The 18581-nt window shown below is 33.2% G+C and overlaps 1 long non-coding RNA gene across 1 annotated transcript in view; it reads right to left on the minus strand.

The window, feature by feature from the left end:
• Positions 1 to 10291: 10291 nt before the first annotated feature.
• The window catches only part of LOC138695266 (uncharacterized), a 302483-nt gene continuing 294193 nt past the window's right edge, over positions 10292 to 18581 (minus strand). The window contains exon 3 of the long non-coding RNA XR_011331107.1: positions 10292 to 10365. This is a non-coding gene — a long non-coding RNA (uncharacterized lncRNA). The remainder of the gene's footprint in view (positions 10366 to 18581) is intronic.

Raw genomic sequence — 18581 nt, forward strand, 5'->3', positions numbered from 1 at the left:
TACGAATCTACCGATATGGAAGTTCACCTCAGATTAAAATTTATCTTCCCCCCCCCTATACCATTAGTGATATAGCCACTAGCGTCGTGCATTACAGGCGGTTCAATTTTGTCGAGTATGGGGAAGTTCGATATTCGCCTATGTTCGCTCTGCAAAAGTGACTTGTCGTGTTAGCGCAGGTCTTGCGGTTAGTTTCTCATATGAAATAAGACGAAATTTGCAATGTATTGGTTGTCTCTCTCATGTTCGAACATTGAAGGACACTAATAGTCACGGCACATGATAAGATCAGAGGACAGGTCTTACCTTCCCTACTGTACTTCTTGGCATCTTTCTAAATATTTTTTTCCCCACGATATCGACTTTACCAAGATTTCTTCCATATCGTTCAGAGATTTCGAAACTTTTACCAATTTAATGAAGAAGAATTGAAGCTAAAGAAGTGAGACTAAGACATTTTGCAGGACACACTATTATGCAACATATGATAAGAAGAAAATCATCAAACATTTAACAGAAAATTAATAGGCTATTTTCAGTACTTTCGCACAGTTATGGATACGGTGAGAGAATTTAGTAACTGGAATGTCATCAACGGCTTAGTGTGTGTCAATTTTAACATGAAATACATTTAATATTCCTAAAACCAGGGAGTACTGTAAATATAGTGCTATAGGGCCATATTCATAGACATTCTTAGCGCGGGCTTCCGGTGGATGATCAGCGAACTAACATTTTTCGTATTCATAAACCAGTGTTAGCGATGTGATATGATATGAATCCTATAGCCTACCAGTAATCACTCGATAGCCAGGGCTAGTTTAGCACGCTCGTAGCGAGGGCTAGCGAAATGTCTATGCATAGCAGAGTAAAAGTCTAAGTTAAGGGGCGTCTGCACATCGTGTCTTGACCAAAAAAAAATGATAATATGAGTTTATTTGTTCTAATTATCAGCTTTTAGTCTTATCTTCAGCAAAAATATTGTAGTAATTCTTAGTGCAAAAAATGTTATCAATGAAACATTTTTTCAAACCAACCTCTCAGTGCAATTTTAAATATATTTAGCCCGTCTATACATAAAAATGTGTTACATAGGTCCTATTTTTTCTACATTTATATCTTTTATCACTTTTGTGAAAAGTGCATCCAAAATTGAGGAATTTAACATTGCAATATGGAAAATTTGACACCATTTTTCTGCATTTCCTTATTTTTTTTCTCAGAAAGTATTGTACCCAGAAGGCTGAAATTAATATATAATATCAATGTGATAGCATTTTACGCAGTAGGTTAAAAATTATTTCTATCTTCAGCATATGGTTTTTATTGTAGTTGTAATTGTAAATATAATATTAATTGTAATGTTATTCTTCATATTACAGTTGTAATCCCCTGGTAGAGGGGCAGAGAAGACCTCACGGCATTATCTCTATCAGGTTAAATAAATAAATACTAATACTAAAAAAAAATTTGCAGTCATTCTTAATTGAAAAAAATTTTATCATGATTTTTCTTTCTTTGTCAACCGCTCAGTGGAATTTTAAATTTATTTAATCAGTTGTATACATAAAGGTATGTCCCTATTTTTTCTACATTTGTATCTATTATAACTTCTGACATAAATGTACCCAGAATTGAGGAATTTAACATTGTAAGATATGTAAGTACAGACTCCCCTTAATGTATTATAGCTTAATTACTTACTTACTTACTTTTCAGGAACCCGGAGGTTCATTGCCGCTCTCACGTAAGCCCGCCATTGGTCCCTGTCTTGAGCAAGATTAATCCATTCTCTATCATCATATCCCACCTCCCTCAAATCCATTTTAATATTATCTTCCCGTCTACGTCTCGGCCTCCCTAAAGGTCTTTTTCACTCCGGTCTCCCAACTAACACTCTATATGTATTTCTGGATTCGACTATACATGCTACATGCCCTGCCCATCTCAAACGTCTGGATTTAATGTTCTTAATTATGTCAGGTGAAGAATACAATGCGTGCAGTTCTCTGTTGTGTAACTTTCTCCATTCTCCTATAACTTCATCCCTCTTAGCCCCAAATATTTTCCTAAGCACCTTATTCTCAAACACCCTTAACCTATGTTCCTCTCTCAAAGTGAGAGTCCAAGTTTCACAGCCATAAAGAACAACCGGTAATATAACTGTTTTATAAATTCTAACTTTCAGATTTTTCGACAGCAGACTGGATGATTCTCAACCGAATAATAACAGGCATTTCCCATATTTATTCTGTGTTTAATTTCCTCCCGAGTGTCATTTATATTTGTTACTGTTACTCCCAGATATGTGAACTTCTCCACCTCTTCAAAAGACAAATTTCCAATTTTTATATTTCCATTTCGTACAATATTCTGGTCACGAGACATAATCATATACTTTGTCTTTTCGGGATTTACTTAAGCTATAGAAAATAATTATAAATAATATAATTTCCACAAAAGCTTTAATTTATATTTGACGTCATATGCTTTCACGTCACAACTTTCTAGTAGTGTTGTACTCGGACTAACTGATGCCGAAAACCAATAATACGATGAAGTATCACGCCTTTGTGGGCAAAGGTGGAAAATCTTCAGAGCAGCTACTCTCTCTCTCTCTCTCTCTCTCTCTCTCTCTCTCTCTCTCTCTCTGTCTATCCCTCAAGTTACGTTCCGAAGCGTAGCCACCCCCCTGCCGTTCGTTGTTCTTGAGAACGATGCGCGTGGTCAATATCTATGAGTGGAATGATTTCCACCTGACGGATGCCCACAACTTCCTTCCCTTCTCAATAAAACCCTTCAATATTTCAAGCATAAGGGACATCAAGAATGAGGTCACACGTGGATGGAATGACGCTGCAGTCTAGATATGAGACACCTAGGACTTATGATACCTACTTCAGGTTAAATGCTTCTCGTGTTTTCATACACAGGGTGTTCAAACTTTAGTGCAGGAGAATCATTTCACACAAAATTTAATAACCATTCAAATATAAGAGGTAAAATCAAGTTTCTTTTATCATCATTAATTTTGTTTTACGTCATAAGAAATTTTGTTCCACCTTCGCAAACTTTTATTGACTTATTCAATATGTATTATTACGAGTTCATCAGTGTCCTTTCGACTTCAGGTTAAATGTTTCTCGTGTTTTCATACACAGGGTGTTCAAACTTTAGTGCAGAAGAATCATTTCACACAAAATTTAAATAACCGTTCAAATATAAGAGGTAAAATTAAGTTTCTTTTATCATCATTAATTTTGTTTTTATGTCATAAGAAATTTTGTTCCACCTTCGCAAACTTTTATTGACTTATTCAATATGTATTATTACGAGTTCATCAGTGTCCTTTCGACTTCAGGTTAAATGTTTCTCGTGTTTTTATACACAGGGTGTTCAAACTTTAGTGCAGAAGAATCATTTCACACAAAATTTAAATAACCGTTCAAATATAAGAGGTAAAATTAAGTTTCTTTTATCATCATTAACTTTTGTGTGAGAATCAAAACACTGATGCTGTTTTTTTCGTCATCTGAAATTGTGTTCCACCTTCGCAAAATTTTATTGACTTGTTCAATACGTATTATTACGAGTTCATCAGTGTCCTTTCGACTTCTGGTTAAATGTTTCTTGTGTGTTAATACACATGATGTTCAAACTTTAGTGCAGTAGAATCATTTCACACAAAATTTAAATAACCGTTCAAATATAAGAGGTAAAATTAAGTTTCTTTTATCATCATTAATTTTTGTGCGACCGTGAAAACACTGAAGATGTTTTTTACGTCATAATAAATTTTGTTCCACCTTCGAAAAATTTTATTGACTTATTCAATATGTATTATTACGAGTTCATCAGTGTCCTTTCGACTTCAGGTTAAATACTTCTCGTGTGTTTATAGAGAGGATGTTCAAACTTTAGTGCAGGAGAATCATTTCACACAAAATTTAATCATTTCACACAAAATTTAAATAACCGTTCGAATATAAGAGGTAAAATAAAGCTTCTTTTATCATCATTAATTTTTGTGCGACCGTGAAAACACTGATGCTGTTTTTTTACGTCATAAGAAATTGTCTTCCACTTTTGTAAAATGTTTTTGACTTATTCAATACGTAGGGGAGACTCGGCTAATTCCGCAATATTAAGAAGTAAATCTATCATAGTTTTATCAAAATGTATATTGAAAAATATTATCAAGGTATGTAGGTAGACATGGACGAAACCTTTCGTTACCAAATGAGATAAAGAGACCTATTAAAATGCAAATATATTTAGCTGTACATAGCCTACATTGCAGTTGAAAAAGTACAACTCGGGTAATTCCGCAACAGTGCGTATAAATCCGTAATAGGACTTGGCTAATTCCGCATTCGTGAATTATTATGAAATACATTATGAAAGTAACATAAAAGGAACAATTTATATGTAACAATGCTCACTTTCTTCATAGCTATGTAGCAAAACACGAAAAAACAGCCAACTTTCGATGTTTCACTGTATTGCCGACAGAGGTGTCGACCAATATCCTTGATTTTTTTCTATGGCACTTCAGAGGACAAGCCTCCTGTTGACAGCCTCTCAAAACTTACGTTCACGCTATTGTAAAGCCGCAGTAAAATCATATATTCACTACTGCGGAATTACCCATACTGCGTAATTAGCCGAGTTTCCCCTATTATTATGAGTTCATCAGTGTCCTTTCGATGGTTTCAAGTAGAGAATACATAAATGTCACAAGTGAATAGAATGACGCTGTAGTCTATAGGCTATATGAGAACTTACGGACATCTACTTCAGGTTAAATGCTTCTCCTGTTTTTATACACAGGGTGTTTGGACTTTAGTGCAAGAGAATTATTTCATACAAAAGTAGCCTAAATAATTATTCAATTTTAAGAGGTAAAATTAAGTTTTTGTGACTTCATTAACTTCAAAAGCCAGAAGGCTTGTATCACTATTGCATGCAAATTTCTAACTCTTAACCAGGAATTCGTACACCAACATAATTGGTGAAATAGTTTTAAATTGTTTAGCCAAGCCTAATCGAGCGGTTTAAGGCGCACAAGATATGTGCGGCCGGCATATTGTGCCTCAAATCTCAGGTTCGCGTCCCGACCACTGTAGTGAATTCAGCCTATGGTAAAGAATGGGCAGGGCCCATGTAAAGCAATCGATGTCATGATACGCATGGAAGCTGATGGCGTTTCAGTTAACTACAGTTGAAATAATTTTGTTCCTTAAAAAAGTAGGGCCTACAATATAACAAATTTAAAATTATTCTATAAATTATTTTAATTGAGTCTAATGTTACAGAAACTGAAGAATAACAACGTACTGGTATTTTATAAATAACACGCAATATATAATTGTCCGATTCGTTTAAGATTTAAAAGGCTAATTTTTGTGCGATCCTGAAAACTATAGCGGTGTCTTTTTACATAAGAAAATGGTTACCATCTCAGCAAAATTTCATTAACTTATCCATTATTACTACGAATATAGTTGGAGTTCATCAGTGTCCTTTCGCCGGTCTCAAGTATAAGAGAGATAAGAAATGAGGTCACACGAGAATGGAATAAAGGTGCAGTCTAGGTATGAGATATCAAGAAATTCCCTCAGCTGAAATGATAATCATGGTTCTCTACACAGGTTGTTTGAACTCCATTACAACAGGATTATTGCACAATCATTCAAAACTAAAAAAAAAGTCAAAACAAATATTTTGTACCTTTATTAATATTTTGTGGATCTCAAAATTTCTAACATGATTTTTACGTAAGAAAAGTCACTTTTTCTTGAAAATCCTACCAATAGGAACTTCGTTGCAAGAGATTAAAAGCAAATAAGTAAAGCAAAAAAAAATCGTTACAATAACAATACAATTATCTATTTAAGCTATCTGACGAAGAACAGTATGTTCAAACATCTGATAATTGATAGATAGATAGATAGATAGATAGATAGATAGATAGATAGATAGATAGATAGATAGATAGATAGATAGATAGATAGATAGATAGATAGATAGATAGATAGATAGATAGATAGATAGATAGATAGATAGATAGATAGATAGATAGATAGATAGATAGATAGATAGATAGATAGATAGATAGATAGATAGATAGATAGATAGATAGATAGATAGATAGATAGATAGATAGATAGATAGATAGATAGATAGATAGATAGATAGATAGATAGATAGATAGATAGATAGATAGATAGATAGATAGATAGATAGATAGATAGATAGATAGATAGATAGATAGATAGATAGATAGATAGATAGATAGATAGATAGATAGATAGATAGATAGATAGATAGATAGATAGATAGATAGATAGATAGATAGATAGATAGATAGATAGATAGATAGATAGATAGATAGATAGATAGATAGATAGATAGATAGATAGATAGATAGATAGATAGATAGATAGATAGATAGATAGATAGATAGATAGATAGATAGATAGATAGATAGATAGATAGATAGATAGATAGATAGATAGATAGATAGATAGATAGCTAGATAGATAGATAGATAGATAGATAGATAGATAGATAGATAGATAGATAGATAGATAGATAGATAGATAGATAGATAGATAGATAGATAGATAGATAGATAGATAGATAGATAGATAGATAGATAGATAGATAGATAGATAGATAGATAGATAGATAGATAGATAGATAGATAGATAGATAGATAGATAGATAGATAGATAGATAGATAGATAGATAGATAGATAGATAGATAGATAGATAGATAGATAGATAGATAGATAGATAGATAGATAGATAGATAGATAGATAGATAGATAGATAGATAGATAGATAGATAGATAGATAGATAGATAGATAGATAGATAGATAGATAGATAGATAGATAGATAGATAGATAGATAGATAGATAGATAGATAGATAGATAGATAGATAGTTTATTTAGCAAAAACATGTGGAACATATATGGCATCGTCATATACATTAAAAATACATGATATCATACAATGGATACAAATTAAGATACATGAATATTAAAAAACTCATCGACATCATACAATGGATTTGCCAATAATATAGTCCTAATTCGTGTCCTAAAAATTCGGAATGGAAGATTCCTTATATCAATAGGTAGACTATTAAATAATTTAAAAGCAAAGAATAGAAAACTATTTTGAGTAATACTGTATTTACATTTGACAATATATAAATTTGTATTATTTCTTGTAGAATATTTATGAACAGAAGTACATGCTATGTAATTATTAATGTTATTCCGAATGTAAAGGAGACAGGCCAATACATACATAGACAGCAATGTCAAGATTTGTGACCTTATAAAAAGAGATTTACGATGAGTCGTATTTGGTACTCCATAAATTAATCTTAAAGCTTTCTTTTGTAATATGAAAAGAGCTTGAGCAGAAGTATGGTGACCCCAAAGAATAATACCATAATTTAAATGACTGTATATGGCTATGAAATATTGTAAACAATACCTTGTTAGGTAAATTATTCCTTAACAACCTTAACATATATAGGCCTTTACTTAATTTCTTAGCAACATAGTCAACATGAGTTTTCCATCCCATTCTAGGCTCAAGAAAGATGCCCAGAAACCTAACAGCAGTATTACTAACAGTAGTAAGACGATTAATACCAAAGTTTAATTTAACAGTTTTGTTAGAATTAATCATAAGGTTATTCGCACTACACCAATCAACAACCCTACTTGATACATCAGCACGTTTTATAGACAATATGTCACTTGATATCTATTTTAATAATTAATAATTTAATAATATTTCCTCATTTTGATAGGAATCTGATTTCTTTACATTACCAAAAATTTCCCTTTTTTTGCATTGCTACTAAGATTTATTTCAAATCATTCGTCCTCAAGTGAGGTTGACCACTGGGATCCGGAATTAAAAACATAAAAGATAAAGGGCAATGAAACAAGCAAAATAATGATTCGATATGTGCAAAACAAAAATTTACGTGTTAACATATAGATGATAGTGTAGAATTTGAAGAGAGGCCTTCAGAATTTTCATTACAGTCTTCTGAACCTCATAAAAGGGAATTTTAAAGGATTTAAGGATATCACATGTAAATTTTGGTAAACAACCCCTCGCTCCAAATAGTAAGCCTGTAACATCCCAGTTGTAAAGCGAAATGCCATATTTTTCACTGAGGTATGGAAGACAAGGTAAATATTTAGCTCGCTTGTCATCATTTATCTGCTTGATTTGTGTCTCGTTCAAAGGAAATCGTAGGGTCTAAGACCATCGCTTTCTGGGTTCTTCTATTGATGACAATTATATCGACTCTTCTATGAGAATCGACTTCAGACACACAATGAATCTCAAGTACTTCCCATCCTCTGTTTCCTAACAGGTTGGCAATTGCTGTACGGGCACGATGGTGTCTGTTCTTACGCAATAGCTCTCCCTTCTAACAGAACCCCAGTACATGGCCAAGTGTTTCAGTCTCGCTGCAGCCGGGATGGCGACAAGATGTCTTAAAATTTTGGAGTATGAGTCGGTGGTATAAAAATTAATTTCAAGACATTTATTATATTGATTCTATTTTAAACAAAAACCGCTTATTTAGTACATTAATATCATAATTTTATCTATTAATTCCTTCAGTAGGTACATACTTTGGAAATAATTCGTACTTTATAGAGTTATTCGAATGTCAAGAAATATTTCAAAATCCTCTAACTTTGTTAAGAAATAACATTATAGAAAAATAATAATAGAGTCTTATTCATAAGGAATGGGGTTTATTTATGCATAAAACAAATTAAAAATATTCAGATGATTGCCGTTTTTCACCTCGACTGTTATTATCCTTTTTTCTAGAAAATTAACAGTATTTTGAAGAAAATCTTGGAGAATACCTTCAAATATTTTACAAGCTTCTACAATCACAACAAACTGCAGGATACCTCAACGTATTTAGTGTTCTAAATCGTATCAGTGCGTTAGAATAATCTAAAGTATTCATAACAACACTGAACTAGGCCAATTCACATTTCTGGGTGCAAATTAATAAAACAGACCTTAACGTCCACAGCAATAGCTGGTTTATTTTATTCCCCATAGCAACAATAGTGAAACAAGCGACATACTAGTTTCAGTGAAAATAAAATAATCTTTGTGCGAGATCGTGCGTATTTGCTTGCTTTCCGCACAAAACCAATACGCGGTAAGTGTGAAATACCACATTCAGTATTCCCAACGTAACACACACAACAATTTCCCTCTTCTTACCGCTTAAGCGCCATATTCATTTTACTGCTTTAGGCTTTTAACATATTATTTTTAGAGACGTTTAACGTAGTAATAATTATAAATTGGAAACTTACCACTGCAATTTCACCTAAATTGCACTGTTAATTATTGTTTTTAAATATTTGCAAAAATTAAGTAAACTCTACAACACCACAAAAGTTACTGCATTTGTAATGCAAGTAACATTAAGGAAGCCGTGAAAAAATCAACAAGATTCCAGATGCCGATGTTATTACTGCAATATGTTATATAAATAATATTGTTAAAATATTAAAATGAAAAATAAATCATTACATAACCTTACCGTTTGTTTTAAGTTCGCATTTATAAACTGGGGGAAAAAAAAGACAGACGTATATCACGGCCTGCTGGAATATAGTAAACACAGAAAACATTTTATAGCAACAATGTTGAAGATAGATATTTTAGTTTTTAAAAGTTGCCGTCATTGAACAGAAACCAAGATGGAGATTTCATTGCAACTAATTAGAAATTCCTCTTTCAGGTATGTAATAAACGATCTTCGCACAAAATAATGTATGATACACGAGCGGTATGTTTGTTTTCATGTTCTCGGAAATTAAAAAAGCTCAACATACCGCTCTTGTAACGCATATTACTATTCCTGTCTAACGACCCCATATCGATTGGCATGTTTCCTACAATTTGAATAATACCCGTATATTACTATATAGAATGTCCCTGAAATCCGGTCCACATTATTCAAATAACAACCGAACTCACGCCACGAGAAACGGGTAAACATATTGGTTTAACGTATTTTAATACTTCAAGCAAATTAAAACCTAATTAAATGTGACTTTCATCACAGCTGATATTCCTTCAAAATACATCCAACATGACACGTGAACCATGCGGGTATACTACAGTATAACTTGAAGAAATGGACAGCGAGGCGTTTCTGGGACACGTTGTATACTATCATTCAATTTTTCCATAAAGTCACATTACTTACTTACACACACAGATATCCATCCTCTTCTGTCTTATATTCGTATTCTGCAGGGTTAGACGAACTCCCGCCATCACCTGAACACAAAAATAATAATTAGAAGAGCCCCAATTTCCATGCACTACCAAATCTTAAAACATGCTTGCATTCATGCACTACCATATGACAAAAATGCGCAATGAAGCGAAAAAACCAGCAACAATATGCACTGTCAATATTGATTTCTACATCATGTTACATTCTTTTTATTTCGAAACAACGTACTACAACTAATTTCTCAAAATTTTCTTCACTTAAGCTCAAGGTCTTTTTCAGAAGCACATTCTTGAACACAGAAAATGATCTTTCAATGCCATGAAAAGTGACGATGATGATGATAATAATAATGATAATAATAATAGTAATAGTATTAATAATAATAATAATAATAATAATAATAATAATATTTTATTTTACTTGCCAAAGTTAAAGCCTTACGGCCTTCTCTTACACTCAACCAGATCTACAATGATCAGTACATAGTAAAATGTTAGGTGCATAAATTTGGAACGAAACAAAGTTGAATTATAAGTCGACGAACCCGTGACGTTCTGATTTTGCAGCACTACGCCTTAATTGCAGCGGGCTATGAACGCATACAAAAATTATGACAAAACATGCACTGGCACTTTTGACAATATCTAACACAAGATTTATGACAGCCATACATAAATTTTATCACTGAATCTGGAAAAAAAAAAAGAGCTGAATTGAATATTTCACTGAATGAATAATCTAATTCATATGTCCTAAATAATTTATTTGTTTAAACAAATCGAAAATAAAATAAAACATAGGATTACATAGGTACAAGTTACTGGTAAACTAATAATCTCATTGGCTCTAAATTTTTATCAGATCTCACTTTTTACTTAATTTGAGAAATATCTTTCAGTTTTCTTATATTGTATATCATTAAAGTTTGGAAGAAAATAATTTTCATAGCATGTATAAGATAATTAACCTAACTTAATTTCCAAGTTATAAAAACAAGAACTGAGTTTCATTATCACAAGGCAATTAGTTAGTTAGTTAGTTAGTTAGTTAGTTAGTTAGTTAGTTAGTTATTTAGTTAGTTAGTTAGTTAGTTTATTTAGTGAGCTACTATGGCTATTTGCGCCCTTATCTAAAATTCTTCACAAAACAAAAACACAATACAATAATAATCAGAATGCCAAAAAGAACTAAAAAGCGTTGTCACGGTTAAAACGAGATACAATATGTAAGATCTGGTTAAAATTTGGCACCAATGACATCATTAGTTTACCAAGAATATGTACCTTTGTGATCTTATGTTTAAGTATATTTTCGATTTGTTGCAAAAACTAAAAAATTTTAAGGACAAATTAGTAATCTAAATTAAGTGACCTATAAGCCATTCAATTGAGCATTCTTTCAAGATTCAGTGGTAAAATTTATGTATGGCTATCTTAAATCTTGTGGTAGATTTTGTCAAAAGTATTACTACATTTTTTTTCATAATTTTTATATGTATTCGTAACACTGTGCCTGACTGTACCCTTAATTGCGATGCACTCGCGAGCCCCAAAATACACAAATAAGTCTTTATTAAAATAATCGCAACAAACTACATCACAGTCAATCTTTAGAAATTTATTTCCCACAATCCATATTGACACAAAATCTCTTCTAGCAGTTCTAACAGGAGCTAGAGCAACACTTCACAATTCGACACAAAAGTATATTAAATTGCAGTTTACAAGCATATTGCTTCTGCCTTCCTTTCTTTAAATATTTTGAATTCCGTCTTGTAACAAGCGATAGTTGAGGGTAGGAAATTCTAGTGTAACAAAAGGAGAGTTTAGTGGAAAGATAAAAGACTAGTGAGATAGGATGCCACGATACCAAATTACTGATAGCTTTCTTTTATTTTTTTTCTCAATAGAAAAATAATGTGGAAATACCAGACTCTACAAAACAACATTCTAAAAGGCACTATTATGCAAGTCAACATAATGTATGCACTAAAGCGAGAAAAAAAAGGACGTATGTAATATAAAATTCTAAATGTATGCTATTAAATCTAAAATCTTTAAAATATGCATTAAACATGAATTTACTCCCAAAAAGTTCAAAACATGCAAAGATACACAGAAAAAGTACGATTATTTGGAATCGATGTCATAAATTTAACATTTTCAAAGATTGAGAAGTGTGTCAAGCTGATACAAAAATATGTAGTATTTATATGGATATCCGGGCTCTAACAATGAGTAAAGGACAAAATATATTGGGAGTATCTTCATAGCGAGATTCATGTTTGTGAGTGGCTGGGAGGTAAAACATAGCTACGAAATGTTATACAGAGTGTTTCCGGGCTAGTGTCACAAACTTTCATGGATGATGGAGAAGGGCACATGTATCAATTTGAGATAAGGAACCTTGGTCTGGAATTGACTGAGTCGAATGTTATAAGCAAAAATAGTTCTGTGGAAATGAAATAATTTTATTCCTCTGTACACCTTATTTATATGTATTTATCTGTACATCTTTCACATACTGTAGTCATCTGACGTTTTTTACGTTGTCTATCTACAGTATTCCATTCAGTGAGCTGTCTGAGGGGTGGGGACAGGAAACTACACTAAAGCAATGCAGAGAGCGTAATGTGTAACGGACATGGTCGGTCCTGATATGCACGTCTGTAGACAGCAGTGTATGTGTACAAGTTGCAGTGTCCAGTCGATCAGTCTTAGTGAAATGGAGGAGTACACGAGAACGGAATATGCAGACCTGATTTTCGAATACGGATGAGCCAATGGGAACAGTAGACAAACTCACAGATTGTATTGGGCCAAGTACCCACGTAGGAGATATCCGGCCCATACCATCTTTCCACGACTGTTCCAAAGGTTAAGGGAAGGAGGGCACGTGGTGCGAAATTACAATTCCATTTCCACACAACTATTTTCGCTTATAATTTTCGACTCAGTCATTTCCGGACGATACATGTGCCCTTCCCCATCAAACCTGAAAGTTTGTAACAACAGCCCAGAAAGACCCTGTATATAGAGCTCAGATTTATATGCACTAATAACTGCACGCATTGTATTCTTCACCTGACATAATTAGGAACATTAAATCCAGACGTTTGAGATGGGCAGGGCATGTAGCACGTATGGGCGAATCCAGAAATGCATATAGAGTGTTAGTTGGGAGGCCGGAGGGAAAAAGACCTTTAGGGAGGCCGAGACGTAGATGGGAAGATAATATTAAGATGGATTTGAGGGAGGTGAGATATGATGATAGAGACTGGATTAATGTTGCTCAGGATAGGGACCAATGGCGGGCTTATGTGAGGGCGGCAATGAACCTCCGGGTTCCTTAAAAGCCAGTAAGTAAGTAATATTGTTAGTCATTATAGTTTATAAACATAAAAGCCATGCTCCTCTTTTAGATGTCATTTTCGTTCAGTATTTTTATTTGGTACAGTTAACGGTCTTATCCTCCAAACCGCCACTTACAAATCAGTGCGCGGTTTGTAAGATGCATTGTATAGTCCTTGTGACAAAGATCTCTATAGTTACATTTCGGAGTCTTGTGAACCAGGATCAAAACCCCTCTTGACTGATACCACATCCACTCAACTACACTCGGTGTCATTCTGAACTTTTAGTGCACATAAATCCAGACTCTAGTTAAATGTGTTTTTATAAGTATGTCATTGTGCAAAATTGCAAAAGCCTCACAATTCGTTGAATAACTAGAAATTTATATTTTGCCATTCATTCTATATATAGTAGGCCTACTTCAGGTAATGAAGTTATAAAAGTATTCAAACTTTTTTGCACTTTGTGTTTAACATCTTGTGAACCTTTAGATCAGGATTTATTCCACCACTTCGTGAATTTTGTCGCGCTTTTCAACTAGGCAATCCAATTTAGCTATCTCATTATTGGTGACCAATTAAAAATATTTGATGTCGTTTAATGAAAGCGCCGGTCTTTAGAGAGTTGCATGCCTGTGCGAAGTTCCATTTTTCCACTGTGTGAACCGCCGTAATAAACTAAAAACATTCTGTGATGTTTAATTAATTTGCGGGGATGTTTTTATGGTAATTTGCATCCTGTTCATTACGACGCTTTCTGGGGATTTTGGGAATAATGGCCGGTGGATTTATTCGAATATAAAATTATACGTTACTCATAAACCCAATTACAAAACAAATCTCGCACGTAACAGCTTATTTAGAGCAGACAAAACACTATCAAAACGCGCAACTCAACCCTATAATGCGATCATGTGCTTGAGGTAGCTAAAACGAAAACAAAAGCCTCTCCCGACAGCTTTCGTTGCCATGGAAACGACTCATCTGCACGACAATTAAACAGCTGAAGGGCGTTTTATGATCTAATTAGTATACTGAAATTTCTTACGGGCTATCGACTGGCTTTAAACTACGTTTATGATGCTAAATCATTCATTTTTATGTTTGTGCTATATTTTTCCCTTAAGTTTAATTATATTTATATGCCTATAAGAAGTATGAATATAACTATTTCTATATTTTTATACTTTAGAATTTTACATTAATAATAATAATAATAATAATAATAATAATAATAATAAATATGAGTTAGTAATTACTATTAGACCAATTATTATTATCAACAATAATCTCACTACAGGTTTTGATTCATCAACAGAAAATCAAAACTCGAGTGGGATTTAATTGACTATTACACGATTAGAAGAAATTATATAAAGATTAGAAGAAATAAAGTACTATAATACAATAAAATATTAACTGACTTACTAAAATTCTATTTCACTAATGTTATAATAGCTTCACCAAAACGTTTGAGCGGAGTCGCCATTTTCAATTGACTATGAGGTAAACAAATGACGATCGGAAAGCATGTTTTATAGTACCGTAAAGAATTTATAGTTTGAAATGTTGCCAAACAAAGAAACAAATCATAGGGAGGTGATAAAAATTGAAGAAAGTATATAAATTTTAGAAGTTATGAAGTACTCTAATACAATAAAATAGGTATTATAGAAATTATTATTATTTGTCTTACCAAAATTCTATTTCACTAATATTAGCTTCACCAAAACGTTTGAACGGAGCCTACGTTTTCAATGATCTATTTGTGCGGGAAACAAGTGACGATCGCAAAGCATGTTTTACAGTACCGTAAAGAATTTGCAGTTTTAAATGTTGGCAAACAAAGAAACAAATTGTAGGGAAATGATAAGAACAAACAAATGTTAGGGAAGTGATAAAATTGTAGCGATAAATAGCCACGATCGGTAGAAACACGTCCTTTCGTACCGTTTTATTGGTCAAAAGTAGTATGACGTAATAAAAGTATAACAGTCATTATTATTACACTATCGGATATATTATACACACTGCTTTATAAACACGATTAGGTGATAAATTGTGCAAGAGTAATAAGATATGAAATTTACATTGACTATTACACTTTTACTACGTCACACTACTTTTGACCAATAAAACGATACGAAAGGACGTCTTTCAACCAATCATGGCGGTTATCACACAATTTTATCGCGTCCCTAGCATTTTTGTTTAATTTTATCGCGTCCCTAGCATTCGTTTCTTTGTTTTCCAACATTTCAAACTGCACTGATCTGGACGTCAAAAAATAGAAAATTACAAACCACTCCAGTTGATGCACAGCACTTTCAAATATGACTTGCATTGGCATTCAAGAACAAGAATTAATAAAGGTCACTGGTCATATATGAAGAGCACCATTCGGAAATCCTGAATAAGTTGAGGGATACACCATGTACATCACGAGTTCACTTCTTTTACGGACACGTCCAATATAACATCAACTGAACCACCAACCACTAAAACATTTAAGTTTGATAATTGTACCTACTTTCAATAATTGTTTCTTTTAAAATTATTCATGTTTATTTTTTATTTCATCATCGTTAATTAAAATGTTTCTTGTTTATTTCATCATCCCTAATTAAAACTTTTCTAACACTCGTTTATATTATTTAGGTTATGTTATAGCTTCTGCTATATCATATTATGGATAGTCACGTATCAGAGATTGTTTAATACTAAGATTTATTGAAAATCATCTGTCAAGTGACGTTGATTACTGGGATCGGGATAATTGAATAAAAATGAAATTGAATCAACAAAGCCTTCTTGACCAGTAACCGTCCACAGAGTTCAATGAAGATTCCATATTTGGCACAACTGATAAGGAAACAGCTGTTCATAACACACTACTGCCATCTACTGGCGTAATATTTATAATGTTGAGATGGTACAAATTTGAAGACAGTTTTGTATTTTCGTAAGTCAATTAATATTTCATTGTATTGGAGTACTTCGTTGCCGGTACTTCTAATCTTTATATACTTTCTTCTAATCGTGTAATAGTCAATTAAATCCCACTTGAGTTTTGATTTTCTCTAGATAAATCAAAACCTCTAGTAAGATTACTGTTGAGAAAATTGTTCGCTGAATATGATATTATTGTCTTGAAATTAAATTTATGTCAAATAATATGTTATATGGAATTTAGAAAAGATACTGTGATTTTAAGGTTCGAATATCACATAAGGGATGTGAAGAATTCGAGTACTTGGAGGTGCGAATTGGCGAGGAATGTTTAGACAAAAGGATGGTATAAAGAATAGAATTCTTAAGGACATATGGGATATTCTGAGAAGAGCTTTTAATATATTAATAATTTATTTTTTATGAATTTCCTTAATTTTCACAATTAGAAATGACACTCGATAGAAGATTAAATGCAGAATAAATTTGGGAAATGCCTGCTATTATTCGGTTGAGGAGCTTTTGTCATCTAGTGTGATTTAAAAAAAGATTATATTACCGATTGTTCTGTATGGTTGTGAAACTTGAACTCTCATTTTGAGAAAGGAACAGAGGTTAAGGGTTTCCGAGAATAAGGTATTTAGGAAAATATTTGGGCCAAGAGGGATGAAGCCAGAGGAGAATGTGAAAGTTACACAACGCAGAACTGCACGCATCGTACTATATTCTTCACCTGACATAAATAGGAACATTAAATCCAGACTTTTGAGATGGGCAGGGCATGTAGCACGTATGGGCGAATCCAGATATGCATATAGGGTGTTAGTTGGGAGGCCGGAGGGAGGGAGCGAGACGTAGATGTGAGGATAATATTAAAAAACCTTTGAGGGAAGTGAGATATGATGATAGAGACTGGATTAATCTTGCTCAGGATAGGGAGGACCAATGGTGAGCTTATGTGAGTGCGGCAATGAACCTCCGGGTTCCTTAAAAGCCATTTGTAAGTAAGTTACACCTAGATATGGTATATGATTCCGTTGGGAAATTAAAATTACTTCGAGAAAACGAAAAGTGTAGTTACAGAAGTTCGATTTAAGGAAGTTCGACTGTAGTCAAAGGTTTAGACTCCTCTATCATCTGTATTATTTTGACTCACGAGGTTATATGCGGACTCTCCTTGCGTATACGAGGAATGGACTCTGTTACATTGTTACGTTTATGACAGACGGCGTGAGAAATTATGACAGCGTAAGTGCAATGACGTCAACGTAATTGAATCGGTTTTTTTAGAAACCCCAGAAGTGTGTATTCTTACGGTCTTACTAATAAACCGTGTATAGTTTTATACGAGACTTATGCAGAGTTGAGACAGAAAACGTTACTAATAAACCGTGCATAAGCGATGGATGTATAAACAGTCTGTAACTATACAATGGGAATTGCTTTGCAGTAGTTATATACATGAAACCCCTTGTTTAAGCGTTGTATATAGAGAAAAATGGCCGCCCCTCTAACAGCTGTTCGTATCGACTGTCATTTTATGATGATGACTGCCTTGCAATAACAGACGAACAAACCAAAGAGCACAGAATAATTAGAATAATATTGCTGTAGCTTGCACTCCTTGACCAAAATATAGTGTTGTAATCGATACTTAACAGGGCACACTAGAGCGCTCTACCGGATGCAATAGAGAACCTCAGATATTCTATTACCTTTCGTAATGTAGTAATGACGAAACTATGACGTAGCTGTGTAACAGTTGTACTGTTATACACGACGTATGTAGTGATTATTAGTAAGGAATTTACACACGACTTATAAACGAGCTACTCATTGTATAAGTATAAGACAGTTAAACGTCTGTATATAGAGTTTTTATTAGTAAGACTGTTATTGTATTGTGTATATAATTGTATTGTGTATTGTATAATTGTATTGCGTATTGGATAAGTT

This window comes from Periplaneta americana, chromosome 2, assembly GCF_040183065.1.
Source record: "Periplaneta americana isolate PAMFEO1 chromosome 2, P.americana_PAMFEO1_priV1, whole genome shotgun sequence".
NCBI classification, from domain to species: Eukaryota; Metazoa; Arthropoda; class Insecta; order Blattodea; family Blattidae; genus Periplaneta; species Periplaneta americana.